This window comes from Marmota monax, unplaced genomic scaffold, assembly GCF_021218885.2.
Source record: "Marmota monax isolate L192 unplaced genomic scaffold, Marmota_monax_Labrador192_F-V1.1 WCK01_AAM20220418_F8-fsc00033, whole genome shotgun sequence".
Taxonomy (NCBI): Eukaryota; Metazoa; Chordata; class Mammalia; order Rodentia; family Sciuridae; genus Marmota; species Marmota monax.
Window position 1 is genome coordinate 13,548,475 of NW_026694282.1, and position 19,921 is coordinate 13,568,395.

Below are 19,921 nucleotides of genomic sequence, written 5' to 3' on the forward strand. Positions count from 1 at the left end.
ATGTCCATCCAGGTCCTTTTTCCTATGTTCTGAGGCATTTTTTTTTTTCAAACAAATTCTTGACTCTCAGTAGCTTAATTATCAGGAGGTGCCAAGAAACACCCATCCATCTGGTAATGTCCAAATTCAGGTAATGAGAGTCATAGAGAAAGCCACCATGAAACTGAGAGTCACTGTTCACAAAGTGAATACCCGTTGTTACTTCATGGAATCAAGTAAGGGTGATGCTTCCCTGCATGCACTTATAGGTGACATTAAGAAATTCGGAAGATGAATATTCCTGCTTGTTTTTTCAGGTATATTGGAGTGAAGGTGGGGAGTTTATTATCCTTGGACTGTAAACTTCAAGTGATGGCCCCGTGCTTTCAACTGTCGCCAAACAACTCTCCAATCATATTTACAACATTTAGTAGCATAAATGTGGGGTCGGCTATGTTCTTTCTCCCTTCTCTTCATAGCCTTTTAATGTGGAAACAGCAGCAGTGCATTCTTCATACTTGGCCACTGTTGGTGCCTTTTCAGTTGCTCTGGCGCCCTTTGTACTTATTCCTTGTACCCTAGCTGATTGTCACTCGTAGACATCCACTGCTTATCACCTTAAGCTTCTTTCCTTGGCTGTTTTCTTTTCTGGATGATTTTGAAACTTCACATTTATAATCACTCAAGATAACTTTGATCTAATTCCTACTTTTACCAAGAACCCTTAAGAACATTATTGAGTGGGTATTTGTATCTCCACTTGAAAGATAAGAAAGTTAAGGACCAGAAATATTGTGTACTTTGTCCCAACTTGGTCATTAAATAAGTGATAAAAACTGGTTATACATCCAGGTTCCAACTGATTCTAAAACTTTTACTCTTTCTGTGTTTTATTGTCTTATCCTGTATAATATAAATATAGTTATGAATATAGATGTCAAATGGATAACAAATTATATTTCTTAACCCAGAATGAAAACTAAGTTAATCTAAGTTAACTAATAAAATGACTATATGAGATGAAATTATTCAGCTTTTAATGTATTTCCATCCCTCTATATGCTCTATAATTTGTAAAAAATATACATGTCATGATTTTGTTAAAGTACAGATTTCATTAGAACAAAACCCTATGTTCATCATCTTCCTACACGTAAGTATTTAACTACAAATACCCTCTCTTTTAGTAACCCAGCACAACACATGACTAACTGAAGATAAATGATAAAAGATGCTGAGTTCTATTTGCCTATTTGTATGTTTTCTGGGAAAAGGACTTATACAACATTTATATAACTGACGTCTAGCACAAAATGTGGATGGAGACTGGAACGCTAGTTCTTTCATCTGTATTCTGAGACCAATCCTCTCTAAGAAAACACAGCTGCAGGTCCACCTTTCAATCTTCCTCTCAGGGGCTTTCCTAAGAGGTGGCCAGGCAAGGGAATATTAAGCGGAATTTGCACTTGTGTGTCTTAGAACATTTTCCATCTGAGCATCAGCAGCAACAAAAACCTTCAAACCCTCATACCTTACTAAGCAAGGAGACTACTCAGTACTGAAATGAATCCTGACAAAATACTTCACCTAGGTCAACACATTTAGTGTAATTGCTTTGGTGTGAAGATTCCTATATATCTTCCCAGTAGGACTTCAAATTATTCCACTTTCTGACTTCAGCTTTCAAACAATAACTGCTTGGTAAATGAGGCAGAAACTCTCCCTCTGGATTTTTTTCCCTCTTCTTTTTTGCTAGGAAGTGAGGTAGGAATGAAGCAAATATCTTTAATTCATCTCTATCTTCGCCAGTATAAAATGCCCCAGGGTCTTGCTCACACATTATTGTGGAAGGGCCAAGAGCTGTTCTCTTTTTTTTTTTTTTTTTTTTTTTAATATATCTAGAAAGTCAGGGTTGGAGACCTTACCAGAACTCTCACTGATAACACAACATGACTCTGAGGTCATGTCTAAATTCTGTTTAGGCTTGTCTTGTGCACCGGTGATCCTAAGCTGGTTTGATATTTATTTAAACTCTTGGTCTTGGCTTAACTTCCTAGTTCACATCAGCATCCTGATTGATGGCAGAGTCTGGACACTTTGGTCTGGGCTTAGTTATCTGGACCTCAGGACAGCAACCAGGTGGTGCATTTGGCAGACTGGTCTCCAGTACTCTTCCTGCTCCCACACTGGGCTTCTCTAGGGTTGACCAGCATTTGATGGAGAAGAAAAATGGAAGTCCAACTCTCTTCCCTAGCTTTAGTGAAGGGCCACCCCTTATTAACTGGGTCCCAGTTAATAAGGGGTGGCCCTTCACTAAATTCCTTCATTTCTCCAAGTTTGTTTCCTTGTCTGTTAACTGAAGATGAAACTAACTGCCTTGCCTAGTTTTGTGGCAGAGATAGCAAGAGTTTATGTACGTATGAAAGAGCTTCATAAACTGTGAAGTGCCCTGTATACAGTTGCAACAAAAACAAAACATCTTTTAGGTTAGTTCTCTACTGCCCTCTTCTGGATCCCAGTTTTTATAACTGCAGTTTAACAGGGGGAATTAACACTTTAAGTCTGGAAAGCCCCAATGACTAGACCATTGATAGAGGGCAACTCTTTTAAAAGATATAATCATGTCCATATATATTGAAAATGTAAGTCCTATAAATTAGTTAAGATTAGATTCACATTTAGAATCTAACTTCTGAATCACTTTTCTACTCAGTTTTCCTTATCTGAGTTTTCCCACTCAATCTTGCTCTTTTTGCCTATCAAAAATATAATTATTTATGTATTTTTTTTGGTACCAGGGATTGAACTCATGGACACTCAACCACTGAGCCACATACCGAGCCCTGTTTTGTATTTTATTTAGAGACAGGGTCTCACTGAGTTGCTTAGCGCTTCACTATTGCTGAGGTCAACTTTGAACTTGCAACTCTCCTGTTTCAGCCTCCCCAGCTGATGGGATTGCAGGCACCAGCCACAGTGCCTGACCTATCAAGAACATTTTTGATGAAGTTTTTCTTAAAATGGTTGCTTTATTAGTAGTTGCTAGGCATTCTTCCAAAGTATCGATATTCATTTTATATGTTTTGAAGCTGGGTTGTCTTGATGTGTCAGAATATGTCAATGGAAACTTGATAGAACAAGATTCACATTCTTTCTTCAAATGATTTATTGACTGAAGCATCAAGGGAATTCTGGGATCTACTTGTGCCACTAGGAAGAATCACTAAATTTGTTCATAATCAGGCAATGACAACTATATCACAACTGCTACCCCATGACAGTAGTTAAGTAGTTAAAAAACTCACCTTTTAGAGAAAAAAAATGTGAAAAATGTGTGCCCTAGAATTGATGTTAAGTTAAAGATTAACTTTAAAAGAAGATTTGTAATACGTTTCTTCTATCAAAATACAATTAATGTATGAAAGTTTTTCCATAATCCCACCAAGATTTGCTAATATCTTACTTCAAATTTTTTTCAGTGTGTTAGGTATATAACATTATTTCATTGTGGAATTAATCACATTTTCTCTATCAAATGATGAATGCATAAAGAAAAAGTGGTACATATAAACAATGGAAAATGTGGATTCATAAAAAAATAATGAAATCCTGTCATTTACAATAATATGGAGGAAAATGAATTTCATTATGCTAAGTGAAATAAGCCAGCACAGAAAGCCAAGTACTGGATGATCTCACTTATATGTGGAATCTAAAAATGTTGATGGCATAGAAGTTGAGACTAGAATGGTAGGTACAGAAGCTGGGGATGGTAGTGTGGGGAGGAATAGGGGAAGGTTGAACAATGGGCACTACTGGATTATAGTTAGATAGAAACAGTTTCTAGAGTGCACAGGGGACTGCCTATAGGTAACAATAATACATTTCAAAAGGTTAGAAGAAAGGATTTTGAAAGTTTTCACCATATATAAATGATAACTGTTGGGCATGGTGGCATATGTCTTTAATCCCAGCAGCTTGGGAGGATGAGGCAGGAAGAATGCAGGTTCCAAGACAGCCTCAGCAACTTAGTGAGGCCGGAAGCACCCTAGTGAGACCCCATCTTGAAATAAAATTTAAAAAGAGGAGCTGGAGATGTGGCTCAGCTCAGTATCTGAGCAACCTTGGATTCAATTCCTAGTACCAAAAAAAAAAAAAAAAAAGGAAACAGACATTTTTAGCCTGATTTGGCATTACACAATGTATACACGTATCCAAACATGACATGGCACCCTACTGATATGTATAATTTTAGTGTTTTCATGTATCCGTTAAAAATAACTTCAAATTTCCTGGCGTAAACATGAGACTGAAAATACTTTCATGTATTTGTTAGGCTGTTGAGTTTCCTATTCTGTGAAATAACTGTGTCTTCTTTTGCCTTTTATTCCCCTCTTTTTGGTAGCTTATTTTTTCCTCATTGACTTGAAGAAATTCTACATATATCATGGATCCTAATTCCTTTTTGGTTTTACAATCAGATGTTGCAAATATCTTATGATTTTGTGACTCCTCATTTTTTATATCTTAGATGAATGGTTTATAATTTTAAAGTAGTCAACTTTGTTCATTTTTCCTTCATGACTTCTGCCTTTTGTGTCAATCTATTAATTTGAGGGAAATAGCTATTTTTTTTTTGATACACATTATCAATTGTTCCAATGATATCTATTGAGTGGTTCATCTTTTCTGTTCTCGTGACTAAAAGGCTCAGTGGTCACTCCAGTTGAACTGGGCTGATTGGGCTTCGCAAAATAACCACACAAGAGACACAAATACCTTTTTCTTTGAGGTCACTGTGATGGCTCCTCCGACCTTAAGGGTCTGCAGGGGGAGGGAGAGAGAGAGAGCAAGTGCTGATCCATTTTATTGAGGAGAAGCTATTCAAATGAGGCAAGGGGTCAGGTTTCAGGGGGCTGAGTCTATCTTTATGATGTCTTCTGTCTTCAGGTTGACTGACATCTGAGTAGGCCACACCCAAGGGCACAGTAAGAGAAGGGGACATGCACAAGGCACTTCCATGGAAGATTCAACCCTAAACAGGGCAAGGGGTTACATTATAAAGGAACAGGTGAGCCTAGCTCCACCCATGGGGCTGTAAGGAAGGCAAGCCTGGTCCGGAAGACACAAGTCACTCTAACCCTAGAAGAGCAGGGCAGTCTAGCAGCATGGGTGCCTGATGGCACATTGCCCAGCAGGGGAGTTAAGTTAGTCATGTGCGAGGTTGGTCTCCCACAAATATCTATTTTTTTTGATGCACATTATCAATTGTTCCAATGATATCTATTGAGTGGTTCATCTTTTCCCCAGTGATCTTTAATATTACATCTTCCATATTATTATCCTAAGTTCTTGTCATGTCTTAATTACTATTACTCTTTAAAACAAATCTTTAACATTGGCTTCTACAACTAACCTCATGTTTTCTTCATGAATTAGCTTTTCTTGATTTTTGTTTTTCTATATACATCTTGGAATCATATTGTGTTTTTAACTGAAAAAAAAAATATGATCAATCAAATACATTATTTTATCACCTGGTTACAAACACCATCTTTATGCTGTTGATTTATCCCATGGAAGTGTAAACATGCATACTTAATACAAAATAAGTCAGCCTCTTTAACCTCCTTCCAAGCAGTAGAAAGATCTGAGAGCACTTTAATTCTAATCTCCTCCAGCTTAATTGCATACCTTTTTGATACTTTACATCAAGCCTTTTTCTTTTCCCTCCATTTTTAGTCTTACAAATCAGACATTTTATGGTTATGTTTAAGAAGACACTGTCTTGAGTTTATCAACATGTTATTTTCTTTGCTTACTTTCCTTCCTTCATCTCAGATTTTTTTTCTGATGATATCAGTTATTTCCTTCTAAAAATTTATTTTTAAAGTGAAGTTCTTTCATTGGTAAGTTTTGTTTGTTTCTGGAATTTAATCTATTTAAATCTGTCTCTTGAAAACATAGCTTCCTTAGATTTAAAAATTCACATTGACAGTTATTTTTGGTTATATTAAAAATCAATTCCACCACTTTGTGGATTCTACAATTGCTGGTGAAAAGTTACCTTTCAAACTCGGTGCTGATGCTTTATAAGTCAGCAATCTTTTCTCCTCTGCCTGCTTTCCGTGGATATACCAAGTTATTTGTCTCTGAAATTCTAAGGCCTGTACTTTCATTGCTCGCTTTGTTCTAAGAACAGACCCGGGAAATTGTGTCATGAAGTTGGAAATGGTAATGTGTAGTGACAGTAGTAAGTATGGGTGCTTTTCATTAACATTTGTGATGTAACTTAGTAAAGTTCAATGGCACAGCTCAGAGGTTTCTACCCCAAATAAAACGACAGTAAATTGCTCTGACAAACACATAGACAATGTGGACACATGGCTAGATAAGAAGATCTGCAACAAGAAATCTGACAGTTAATGGAGCATGAAGGTATGTTCCTACTAAACAGTAAACGCTTGCTACTTGCCTTTAGAGTACATGATTGACTGTTCTGTCCATCATAAAATGTTAAGAAATAAGAGTTGAAGCCATCTCTCCATCTGAAGAAGGTGTGTATTCTCTCTTGAATGTGCATTTCTTACTTTAACCCAAAGGATGTACCTCTTGAGACTGCCCATATTCTCCTTTAATGTGAACTGCTTTCCTAAATAAACCTGTCTCCAAAATAATAATGACAACAATAATACTAATGGTTGAGTAAGGCACACAGGACATAAAGTACATTGAATGTGATTATTCCATTTCCAAAAAATTATACATAAAATATATTTTCATTTACTCCGTCTTATGAAAGTGTCTTTCATTTTGTGCAGTAACCCTTGGTAAAGGACAGAGATAGGACAACTTATTAACTGTATATGTATACTTTGTTTATTTGCCATATTTTATTAGTTATATTTATTCATTTGTAGATTTATTCACTTAAAAAATGACTAAGGAAAAAACATTGACTAAAATCTTTTATGTTCTGGGGACCCATGTTCTTATCTGATGAAATGGATCAATCATTTCCTTTTTTCCCTCAGAATGATGAAACAAAAGCTCTAGGATTATGAAGGCAATAACAACATAGGTGTTGTTCTTTTGGGGGGGGTGGGATCGAAGTCTGAGGCACTCGACCACTGAGCCACATCTACAGCCCTATTTTGTATTTTATTTAGAGACAGGGTCTCACCGAGTTACTTAGCACCCCACTTTTTGCTGAGGCTGGCTTTGAACTCATGATCCTCCTCTCTCAGGCTTTTGAGCTACTGGGATTACAGGCGTGCACCACTGCACCTGCCAAGGTGTGCTATTTAATTGTCATTGTGGAAGAATATTTTCATTAAAATGCCAGTTAACATGAGTAGAAAAAAAATCCAAAAACTAAAAACCAAACCTCATTTTAATGTTACTTGGGATGGTTAAAAAGGTTTACTTTATTCTTGGATAAGACTGCAAAGAAAAAGGGGACGGAGATTAGGAAAGAGAGAAGTGGGAGAGGAAAAGGGAGAGAAAGAAGAATGGATATGAAGGAGGGAGAGAAGGAAGAATTAAAAAGAGAAAGGAACTTCAATCTGACAACTGGGTGTTCAATTTCCAGCTACTTTGCTTTGTCGAAATAGACCTACTGGGCTGGATGCAGTGGCATATGTCTGTATTCCTAGAAGCTTGGTAGGCTGAGGCAAGAGTATCAAAGTTCAAAGCCAGCCTCATCAATTTAGTGAGGTCTTAAGCAACTTAGCAAGACCCTAAAGACACTCTTTCTCTTAAAAAAAAAAAATATATATATATATATATATATATGTGTGTGTGTGTGTGTGTGTGTCTGTGTGTGTGTATATGTGCGTGCGTGCATGCACACACGTGTGTGCATACACACACGACTGGGGATGTGGCTCAATGGTTAAATACTCTGTGTTCAATCTCCCCAGTACCAAAAAAAAAAAAAAAAGAAAGAAAGATACACCTAGTGTAGAGTCTCAAGAACATACCTAATTTGATGGTCTTAACTCTAGAACTATTTGGTTGTAATCTATTTGCCACATATTTTATGGTTATGCGGTAGTTTAACATATCTATTTTTAAAAACTTTTAAAGCTTATCAAATGTAACGAACCAACAGATATGTCTTTTGCCTAAAATCATGCTAGCAACATACTGACAAAGGAAAATCTTTTCTCCAACTTTGAATCCATCATTTGTGCCAATGAGAAGGGTGCTCAGGCTGGTAAGAGAGAAGCACACATTGGTGAGAGGTTAGTGAAACTCGATAGAAGTGAACTAATTCTCAGGAAGTGAGTGTCTACTGCCAGACAAAGTACAGGCCTGTAGAGCAACTGAAGATTGCAGAGTTGCTGTCAGTAATCTGTGAGGAGCATGGAGAGCAGAATAGGTGCTGAAGGACCAAGGTATTTGTTAATACCTTGAATAAAACAAAACCAACAAACAAAACTCCAAACTTAAAGACAATTCTAAACCTAACTTTAAAATAGATTATTTAAAAAAAAAATTATAAACAATGATCCTAGGAGCTGCCATATATTCTCCATAACAACATCTGTGCCATACTGACCTGGCTCCATTTCGAAGAAAAATCTCTAAACTTTTCCACTAGTTAAATCTTATAGACATAGTTCAGGTAAATAGTTTGTATTAAAAAAAAAGTAAGAAATAAAACTGGGTTCAAATGAGTTCATGATTTAATGTTTGCATAATTGATGGTACCCAAGGGAGGTGTGATGTCTAACTGAGGAAGATCCCTGGGGAAATGGTGAAGCCCTTTAGGTTCATGGTCCTCCTCAAACTGATTATAAATTTTGTGTGTGTGTGTGTGTGTGCATTTTTTTAATGAAGACTTAATTGAAGACATATTTGTTAAACTTACAGGTGGCAAGAAACTGGGAGAAGTTTTTAGTATTATGTTTTATAGAAAATCAGGTTTTAAAAAAATCTCAACTGCCTAAAATAATGAAATTCAGCACAGATAATTGGAAAGTCTTAACACTTGAATATAAGCATGATTATTGAGTAAAATTTAACAATTTAGCAGGTAAAACACCAGGGTTTTGGAAGAACATAATTAAATGTAAGGAGGTGATGATAAGAAGTAACCATTCTACTCTCTATGTCCCAAAAAATTCCAGGAAGGACTTATTCAACACAAATTAACCTGTCCAAAGGTATTGTGGGCTATTTTTATTTCAAGTTTCCCACTCTCAGTTACTATAGAAGAAGTAATGATGCTACCTTATCTTTACAATATTAGTTTATAGTTTTAAAGCTTGTTACCCCCCTTCCCCACCCACACTTTTCATTTTGTCTAGACCAAGCTAAGTAAGCATAATAATTTTCCAGATCTTCTCTACTGTACATAATATTGCTTACCTATTTCTTGGTACCTGCAATTGTTTTTACCTAGGATAGAGGTATATTCCTGGAGGATGAGTTACCTCAAATTTCTTTATAAGTGTCTTCTTTCCTCTATAAATACATTCTCCATAGAGGATCTCATTCAGTTTCAAGGTTTCAAATGCCATTTTCATGATGACAACTCTGAATTTACATGTCTATTTCTGATCTTTTCCATGATGTCCAGATTTACTTATCCTACATCCCTGACATCTTCAGTTGGATGTCACAAACAATACAACTTGTCTGACCATACAATATTTTCTTCTAACCTATTTAGCTGTCCATATCAAGCCTATCAGCTTCACCGCCAAAGTAATTCCTTTTAATGACCCACTTGTCCACTTCCACTGCTCCCCCGTCATCTAAGGAAGCAACATCTTCCATTATTTCAAAATCCTTCTGACTCCCCGATTTCATTTGTGCCTCCCACAGGACATTCTCCAAAGCCAAAGACATCTTTCAAAGCACATGTCAGATTTTCCCATGTCCCTACTTTAATTCCTCTAAAGAGTTTTTCATTGCAATAAAAAGATGACCTAATTTTCTATCATGACATATGAGCGCTTACTTAATCTGGCTTGCTATAGTTTTTTTTTTTTTTTCAGCCCTTTCTCTCATTCTATCAGTTGTTCACTAGAATCAAGGGTTTTACTTCTATTTTTCAAACATTTCAAACTTATTCTTGCTTTAGAAATGGAATTTTTCTTGTCCCTTTGATTGGGATTCTCTGCTCCCAGATTTTTAAGTATCTATTTTTTTATGTGATTTGTATTTTAGTTCAAAATATTAGTTTCTCAATAAGGACTTCAACCCCCCCCCATTACTTTCACAACATGCTATTTGTATGTATCTTGATTTTTTCTTTATTAATTGTCACCCTCTCCCGAGGGTATATGCAGTAGTTGATTCATACCTGCCACCACTGCACCATTAAAACCTAGAACAACACCACTGAACACAGCAGAAATAGTGTTTCTTGAATGATGTATTCTGTCATCAGTAATGAGAAGTTTAAAATGCAGTATTGAAATTTCAATAAAGGTGTAGAGTTAATCAAGAAAATATGACTATGAGCAGATATTTTCAGCTTGACCCAGATGAGACCATGAAGAGACTAGGAAAGCTTTAGATTTTCATGGAAAACGTCTCAGTCCTTGAATGACAGCAAATGGAACAGAGTTGGTGACAGGAGATAAGTAGAATGGAGTTGGTGGCAGGGGAGGGAATCTTGGAACAAGAGACAAGATGCAGTTTCAATAATTTGAGTCTAAAACTTTCTCCTCCAAGAATTCACCAATGGGGGGAAAACAACAACAATAAAAACAAGATTTCTCAACCACAGCACTACTGAAATTTTAGGCTACATAGTACTTTCTGATGGGGGCTATTTAGGATATGGTAGAATATTTAGCATTATTCTTGGTCTCTACCCACTGGATGCAGTACCATGTTCATACCATTATCTTCAGATATTGCCAAAAGTCTCCAAAGGGTAAGAGAAGTAAAATCACCTCTGGTTAGTATTCACAACTAAAGAATTTTTTTCATATTTGCACTTAATTTACTTTTAGTACACAAAATTGTGTAATTAGATTTTTCTTTTTTTTTTTTTGAAAAAACAATTGCCTCTTATGATGAAATATTATAAGATCTTCAAAAAGGTAGTAAAAGAGAAAAAAGTGGCTAAGACTTTCATGGTGGTATGTAATGTTTATCTAGACCCAATTGTAAATTTTCAATATTAAAAATAAGAGGTTTTATATTCAATTACAATTAATGGTAGCTTCAAATACAAAAAAAACTAGCGAGGTCTTGTGGAATTCTGGACAAAGAATGAGCTATATAAATAGAGACAGCTGTTTTAAATCTCAGCTTGGGGGCTTTCTAGCTGTGTGACCTTGGATGAGTTATTTAATGAAGCTCAACATCAGTTTCCTCCTCTGTACAACAAGAACAGAATCCCTGTATTTTAGAGGATATAAAGACTAAATGAAGTAATGCATGAAAATATTTTGCCTGAGTATATATCATAAATAGACTCTTTGGTGGCACATTTTTTTCCAAGCTTAGTGGGGTTTTTCTTTTTATGTCATACAAAAGTAGCTAATGCAAATATATACAGTGATACAGAACTAATTTACACTGAAAGACACCAAGGGAATCCTTTATTATTTCCATGCAAATACAATTTGACAGGAGTCAAGTATCAATTAAAGTACTACTTTCTGGTTACTCTTTGGACTACTTGATCATAAAAACCTTCTTAATTAGATCTGATCTTTATACTTGGCACATGCTACCACTCTCAACCTGTTTTACTAATTTTCATTTTGTTGAGGTATGCTTTCCTTTCAGAAGCAGGTGGGGGTAAAACACATCAAAGTAAATAAAACAGAAAATTACCTTCTGAAACCTTAAGACAAAAATCTTTAGGGCTATCACCTTCAATTATTGATTTCAAAAGGCCTCATCTCAAACTGGTAATGGAACCATAAGTGAAATCATCACAGGTATGATAACCAGTCTGTGCCTGAACTCTGCATAAAACCTTCAATATTATTACAAAGTGTCAGATTTTTAAAAATCTTGCTATTGATTCTCTGATTAAGGCTTAAACCTTTAAGGTTGTCTTAGCATGAAAATGAGTCACATTTTAATAGTGCTTTGTCAAATTCATTCAAAGCTATGAGTATAGCCTTTGGCAATAAATCATGGGCCTGATATGATATTTGGATTGGTTTGCAATGAGACATTTTAAGAATGGAAGTAGATAAATGGGCCAATATTTGAGCCTTTGAAAAGTGTTAACTGGGCTTTCAAGGTCTCTTATTTAGTTTTCAAAGCTGAGTAGTATTAACTCTAGATAGGGAAGAGGGGTGGGAGGGGAAGGAGGGAGCAGGAGGTTAGCAAGGATGGTGGAATGTGATGGACATCATTATCCAAAGTACATGTATGAAGACATGAATTGGTTTCAACATACTTTATATACAACCAGAGATGAATAATTGTGCTGTATACCTGTAATAAGAATTGCAATGCATTCTGCTGTTATTTTTTAAAAATCAATTAAAAAATTAAAATAGAAAGCTGATAAGTTTTTAAACAAAGTTCTATTTTCTACTTCACAATGAGCCATATTCCAGTTAAATAAAGGCAATGTTCTCTCATTCTTTCTTTCTTTCTCACCTCCCCCTCTGGTTCTTTCTTTTGCTCTGGATTTTTCTGACTCTTACCCAAGTTTCCCTTTCTCTGGATTGTCCTGCCATCTCATTGTCCTTGAGAAAGCAAAACAAAACAAAAATGACCAAAATTTGGATGCAATTTGTGCTGTCTTATAAGGCCTATGATTATGGGTTCCCACTATGCCACTATGGTATCATCTCCATGACTCATGCAGATGACTTATTGTCCCTCCAACTGGTACAGTTTGGTGCTCCCTTGGTGCTGGTGCTTGTCTCCGCCTTAGCACCTGTTTCTGATATTCTAACTCTTCCCTTCCTTGCCTGCTTCTACTCTAAACTGAAAATATGTCCCAGCTTTCAGTGCCCACCTCCAAAAGTTTCCAAAAGGATTCACATGCCATGCTAAATATTATGTCTAAAAACCAAGACTCCCAACCAGGACACACTTTTGGTAAAGTCAAGAAAATCCCTGCAGGCAGGTCATCAGAATGTTTGCCTCAGGAAAGCCTATGGGGTTCATGATGTGTTGCCCCAAGGAGTCAGTCTTCTCACACTACTATGCCACTAAGTGACTGTGGGAACCTATTTCAGCACAATGCTATTGGTCTAAATATGAAAAGACTCTCTAAATGAGTGGTCATTATAAAAAAGGAGTGCCACTTCTTTCTCTTAATATGTTGACCATCATGGATTACTCTTTCTAGTTGGCATCAATGCTACCCTGTGTTAAAACTTCCTGTGCATCACAGTGGGAAAACCAAGAATCACGCTTCCCAGAATCCCCTTCTTTGTGGCTCCCAGTTAGATTTTGCTGCTGTGAAGAGTAAATAAACTACCATATGTGGGAAGCAAGCATAATGCCTGGAACAAAGTAGCTAATCATTTCAAAGTGCTTTTCTCTTTCTTTTTCAACTATGGAAACTGATATCACATTTAGGGCATGCATACCCAATCTAGTGAATTTATAACATTGAGAAGACCATCAGATATAGTCATTAATCAATAATGATCTTTTTTTTTCTTCTTGAGAGTGTTAACTATAGTAATTGCAAAACCTGGAATTGAGTTAATATAAAGTCAAAGTGAGGAAGGAATAAAGAACAGTTAAGAGGACATATGTGTTGGCAAATTCATATAATAAGAGTAATTGTACATCGTGTGTCACATCAAGATTAAAATCCATTTTTTAATTAACTAATAATGATTATCCTGTCGTTTTACTGTGCTGTGCATATCTTCTCAGACCTTCTTGGAATTTAAGAGTACAATCTGATGAAATATTAATTAAAAGAAAATTGGTACATTCTGAAAAGCAAGAGAAGGGAAGAAAGTGGTTTTATATATATACATATACACATACATATATACATATACATACATATATACATATACATACATATATACATATACATACATATATACATATACATACATATATACATATACATACATATATACATATACATACATATATACATATACATATATATATATATATATATATGCACCTACAGCATATTTGTTGTCTTAAAGAACTTGTCATAGTCTGTTTTAAGGTTTAAGATTGTTTCTACAAGAGTCTTTTGTTGGTACCAGAGTCATTTCATCCTAATTAAGCTGGGTTTTTTTGGCTTTAAAAATATTAAAAGCATCACTCACTGAGCATCTATTCCTATTCCTGGAGTGCTCATGAAATACATCCCTACATGTATGGTTCATCACTCAGACACAGAAATATGCTAAGAGTATTGAAAAAGCAACTCAATTTCCACTCCCTTCCCTTTCTTATTTTGCCAGCTCCTTAGACAAGTATATTGAGGACCCTTATGCAGTTCCTGAGACAATGCTATGAAAAATACAATCTCATTGGCTCATGTTTTCAATCCTAAGACATGAGTAATCTGTGACATAGCCTTCAATATAGCACAATTTCCTCCACTATTAGCTAGGACAAGGTGTCAACACCAGTAGAAGGAACACTTTGGTTGCAGCATTCCCAACAACTGTAAGGACTCAGTCCAGGATAATAAGCATCTGTCCTGATAAACACATTATTGTCAGTTTATGCTACTTTGATGCCAAGTGAAGCAATTGAAGGGAACAGACCTTACAGTTAAATCCTAGTGCTGTCACTAACTAGATTTGGGTTGAAGAGTGAATTAATCTGCCTATAAGATTTCTTGTTTAAAATGGGGATAAGAGTATCTGTTTCATTGAGGCTTAACAGAGAGAGAATAGAGGGACAAGATCTCTCTCTCTCTCTCTCTCTCTCTCACACACACACACACACACACACACACACACACACACACACACGGTTAGTACAACTAAAGGGCAAATAAATTATGTAAACAATGAAGTGTGAAGTTGATTTATATTCTAGGCAAGATACTACATTTGCTTCTAGGGTATACACTTGGATCATTTGGCTGGACTCCTGTGCACTTTAGGTTCTGGTTTTCATCACTAAGCCACCTTGATTAAAAGCAAAATTTAAATCCAAATTCTTTTGTAGAAACACCATAGTGATCAGTGTTCCACCTGGTTCTGGCTCTCCTGCCATCTTGGAGTTCAATGATGAAGTCCTGGCATGTCCCAGGTCTGCTTTTTTGATTACTAGTAGAAAAATGGCATGTAACAAAGGGATAAACACAGTAACAGAGGCTTCAGTATAGAATTAAGATCAAACATGAAAATACATAGGTTTGCTCTATCTCAAACTGAGCAACATCTTATGAACAATAAGAACTCCACATTCTTTAGTGTTAGGGAGCAGTTCATAACATAGGGTCATAAAGATAATGACCTTCATTAAATACCTGACATTAGTCTATGTGCTTTATATGTATGTGGCTTTTAATTCCTTTCACAACCTTATGAGTTAAGTGCGATCACTGATTCCACTTTGTGATGGGGATAAGTAATGCCAAAACATCTAAGTAATTTTCCCAGGTCCAGAGTTAGCAAGTAGAAGATTTCAACATAGGAAGCCAGATCTCATGCTTTTTATTTCTGTACTAGTTACCCTACCTGCAGTTTGCAATAGAGCTAAGCTTCTGCCTTTAGAAGGATTCTTAGACTAGTTCTGAGGCTGTGCTGCCTAAGAGATAGGAATGTAAGAAGCAATTTATACAGTGCATTTTCCTCTGGAATGAAAGGACTCATTTCCTTGTCAGAGAGCTGCAGACACCTCTGTGTAAAAAAATCCCTGGTCATTACCAGGAGCATTAGTCGCAATCTCTGACAATAAGCAAAGGTTTCTTTGTTCTGATAATGACAAAGATGGGCATTTGGGTGAGGCAGACTATGACACTGCATAGTAACTTGCTTTCAGCATACCAATATCCTAGGGTCATTGTGAAATTTAAGACATTCACAGACTGTATTTAGTGTGGCAATTAGGACATAGTAAGTACTCATTAAACATTAGTTTCTTTCAACTGTCAACTTTGCCAAAACTTTTAATGCTTTCCAATTAAATATTAATGTCAGACACATTATGATACTTTTTCAACATTCAGGAAACCCTTTTGTTCCTGAAAATGGCACTTTTAAAAGCCTTTGCTATTGGTCTGAAAATGCAGTGTGCCTGCTAGCTTAAATAATCCCTTGCCATTAGCGTGTCATTTTTACACTCTCAACCAGGAGCATTAGTGTTGGCAGACTGAGCCATGAGAAAGCAATGGCTGTGAGGCACCTTCTGAGAAGATCTTGAAATGTGTGTATCTTTCCCAGAAGCTAAACATTTTATTCTAACATCTACAACCTTGGAAATTCAGCCAGAACCACTTTTTAGGAGTTTGTAATAAAAGTACATACTTGAAAAAGATAACTCTGTTATGTCAATTTCCACACTTATTACAGATTTGGAATTTTCCAATACATCATGAGTCTGGTACCCAAAAAAGGACCTGGTACATGCTTAGCACTCAATAAGTGTGGTTTGAACAAGGAGCTTTTTGCAAAGGCCAAATAGCCAAACATCATTTATAATTAACATAAAGTATCACCTGGAAACCAGAATTATTTTGACAAAGTTTAGTATAATGGGTATGGCTTATTAGGGAAGAAGATGATGAGGAGATAAGTTAGTCTTCCCCATTGCCAATTTACGTAATTAAAAGACTACCTAGATAAGCTGCTGAGAAAATTGCTATTAACAAATGAATACATTTCTGCTGTTGCTCAGACTTCAAAAGTTATAGGAAATAACAAGATGTAGTTTCTCTCTGTAAGGCTCCTGTCCCACTTTCCCATTCCAGACTCTCCCAAAGTAAATTTAGTGTATGCCACAGCTTACAAGACTATTTTGAATAAAATGTCTAAATTTGGTAAAAATCTATCAAGGTATATTTTGTATGTTGAAACAATAGGCAAAATATCCATGTTTCATTTTATTTATGTTTTATAACTAAGCTAGGAAAATCTGTTCTTCTAATAATATTACAAAGACATCATGCATCATGGGAAAGGTTCTATGTGTACTAAAAGTGGAGAGTGATTATTTTTCCCCTTGAGCATCCTCAAATCCTTAATAAGCTACACATTAAAAATAGTGTTTGATTTTCATGTCTTCCATTAACATATGAGAAACATAACGTATACAACATACTGAAACATGTACAACATATAACAACATACTGAAAAGTAGACTACTTTGTATCATAACTCTTTCCTGATCTATCAGGTCCCTAACAGTATTTGTGACATTCTTAAAAGGAAAAAAAAATCAAATACTCCTCTCACTTAAAGTTACTTGGAAGCATAATGCACCTTGGGTAGCCCCTTTATAGAATCAGGAGATAGGACACAAGTGGACACTAATTACATATAATCTACTTCAGAAGTAATCAGAAGGTAATCACACATATCTAAGCCAATAACATGTTTCAAAAATGTAATAACAATCTAATTAGAATACACAATTAAAAGTTTAATATTATGTCTGAATTCTGAAATTTTCCAATCAGATTTCTGAAACAAAATTAAATGTCATATCTCTCTGGGAAGACAGAGCAGCCCATTCATTATGACCCACTGAAGAAAAATACACATTGTTAGCCTAAGAATATCCAGCCCCCAGCCAGGCCCAGGCCCACTGAAATGATGTGCTACTTTTACAAACCAATTAGCATTAGCTACAAAGACCATCTCCCACTCCAACTACTCATTCAGCCACTCAGCAACCTCAGTGATGAGGTTGTTTGCCTACAGTAAAGAGGTGCTGAATATCATAAAAGTAGGCTTTGAGATGGGAGGAGCTGATGGAGCATGATACCATGTTTCAAATGTCCGCAAATAACACTCAGGCAATGTTTCTGTTTCTTTGTTCTAAAACTGTATTTGTAAAAAATATGTAACATCACATTTTTTTGTGATTATTTCCTCTACCTGCCCCATGGGTTTGGCTTACACTCAGGTCCCTTCTGTCCACATAACAGTGCCTTTGTGTTGGATTATCTATTGCTTAGCAACTAGCTCTTCCTGGTGCAATGTGGTTTCAAACTTACAGCATGGATCCTTCTCTTTTTCTATGTATACTAGATAAACTCTGTTATTTTTTTAATGGGGATACTAGACACTGGCAAAGTCACATATGAATTCAAAGATTCAATTCTAAGCACTACATGGGGATGTTTAGAGAGTCAACTGGTAGGTGTTATGCATCCTAAAGACAAGCGTTCACAAATAGGCAAGAATATTTATGGGAAATAGGAAGTGAAGTCTGCATAGCTGGTACTCATCTTGACAAGGGCCCACAGCTTATTTGGAATATGGCATGTTTTGATGAGATGATGCCAAGGTGGGAAGAAATGGTGAACATGTTTGTATTATGGACAGAAGAAGGTAAATATCCACAACTTTCAAGATATTTTTAGGCTGTCTTTGAAATGTATTTCATGCTGCAATGGTGTTGGTGGGCACTAGAAATGAAAAAAAAAAAACTAGGAACTGTAAGTCTCATTGGCACTGAATTCAAAAAATTATGCTGAACCACAGAAAAACCATATATTTCAGGTAGGAATATTGATTAGATTAACAGAATTGCCAAATCTGCCTCAAAGCTCCTTAAAGGTGAATTTTATTTTGTAATCTTGACTATGCAAAAGTCTAAGGTTCTATATTATATCCTGGGACAAGGAATATTAGTGGGATAAAATATTCAGTAATTCTTTAAATGACATTTTTTATGTGTTTTTTAGTGCATTATTGTTATATAGTTATAGAATACTGGAGTTCATTTTGACATAATCATAAATGCATATAACAGTCTGCTCCATTTCAATCTCTAGTACTTTCCCTTTCCCTCCCTTCTGCTCTCCCTTGACCCTCTTCTTCTATTGGTATTTCTTCTCCTTATTTATTATTTAAATTGGTGCACTATATTTATACCTAAAAGTGGAATTGATATATTCATATATACACATAGCATAATTTGGTCAATTTCATTTCACAGTTCCTCCCCTTTCACTTCTCCTTCTCCCTCAATCCCCTTCCTCTACTTCATTGTTTTTCCCTTCTATTTTCACGTGATCCTCCTTTTTATTCCTTATTTCTTCTAGCTTCCACATATGAGAGAAAGCCTTCAACTCTTGGCTTTCTGAGTCTGGCTTATTTTACTTAGCAAGATGTTATCCAGTTCCATCCATTTACCAGAAAATTTCATTCTTCTTTGTAGATAAGCAAAATTCTATTATGTACATATACCACATCTTCTTTGTCCATTCATCTTTTGATGGGGACCTAGGCTGGTTCCATACTAAATAACCATTTGAAACATTACAAAAAATCATCAAGGAACAGATTTTTTAAAAGTAGTTGTACAATTTAACCTCTCATTTTATTTTCTTATAACATAGTATTTATTCCAGAATGGAGACTTACACAGTATATGGATAAGAACAAAAGGAACTAAATTTAATCACTCCCTTACTTCCTACATATAATCAATGGGCACGTCTTGCTGACCTAGTCCACTGTTCACTCTCAACAACTCACTGTGGCAATTCTGTCCTACAACATAGTATCTCACCAGAATTATGACAAAACTCTCCTGTCTGTTCATGTTCAATTATATAGAGTGAGCAAAAGTAAAGTCAAAATGACCTTAAAATGCAAATATGATAATATTAATCTCTTATTTAACATTTTAAAAGTTCTTTTAATTTTTTTGTTTAGATATACAGGACAGTAGAGTGTATCTTGATATATTATACATACATGGAGTATAACTTAGGATCTCATTCTTGTGGTTGTACATGATGTGGAGTTTCACTGGTTGTGTATCCATATATGATAGTAGAATGAATCAGAGATAACTTTCCTATCTTTCCTATTCCCAAACACTGTGCTCTTGG

General features: G+C 35.7%; 1 protein-coding gene across 2 annotated transcripts in view; it reads right to left on the minus strand.

Annotated features, from left to right (window-relative positions):
• Positions 1-19,921, minus strand: part of Lingo2 (leucine rich repeat and Ig domain containing 2) — a 1,180,912-nt gene that overhangs the window by 151,471 nt on the left and 1,009,520 nt on the right. The gene's annotated exons all lie outside the window — the stretch shown is intronic.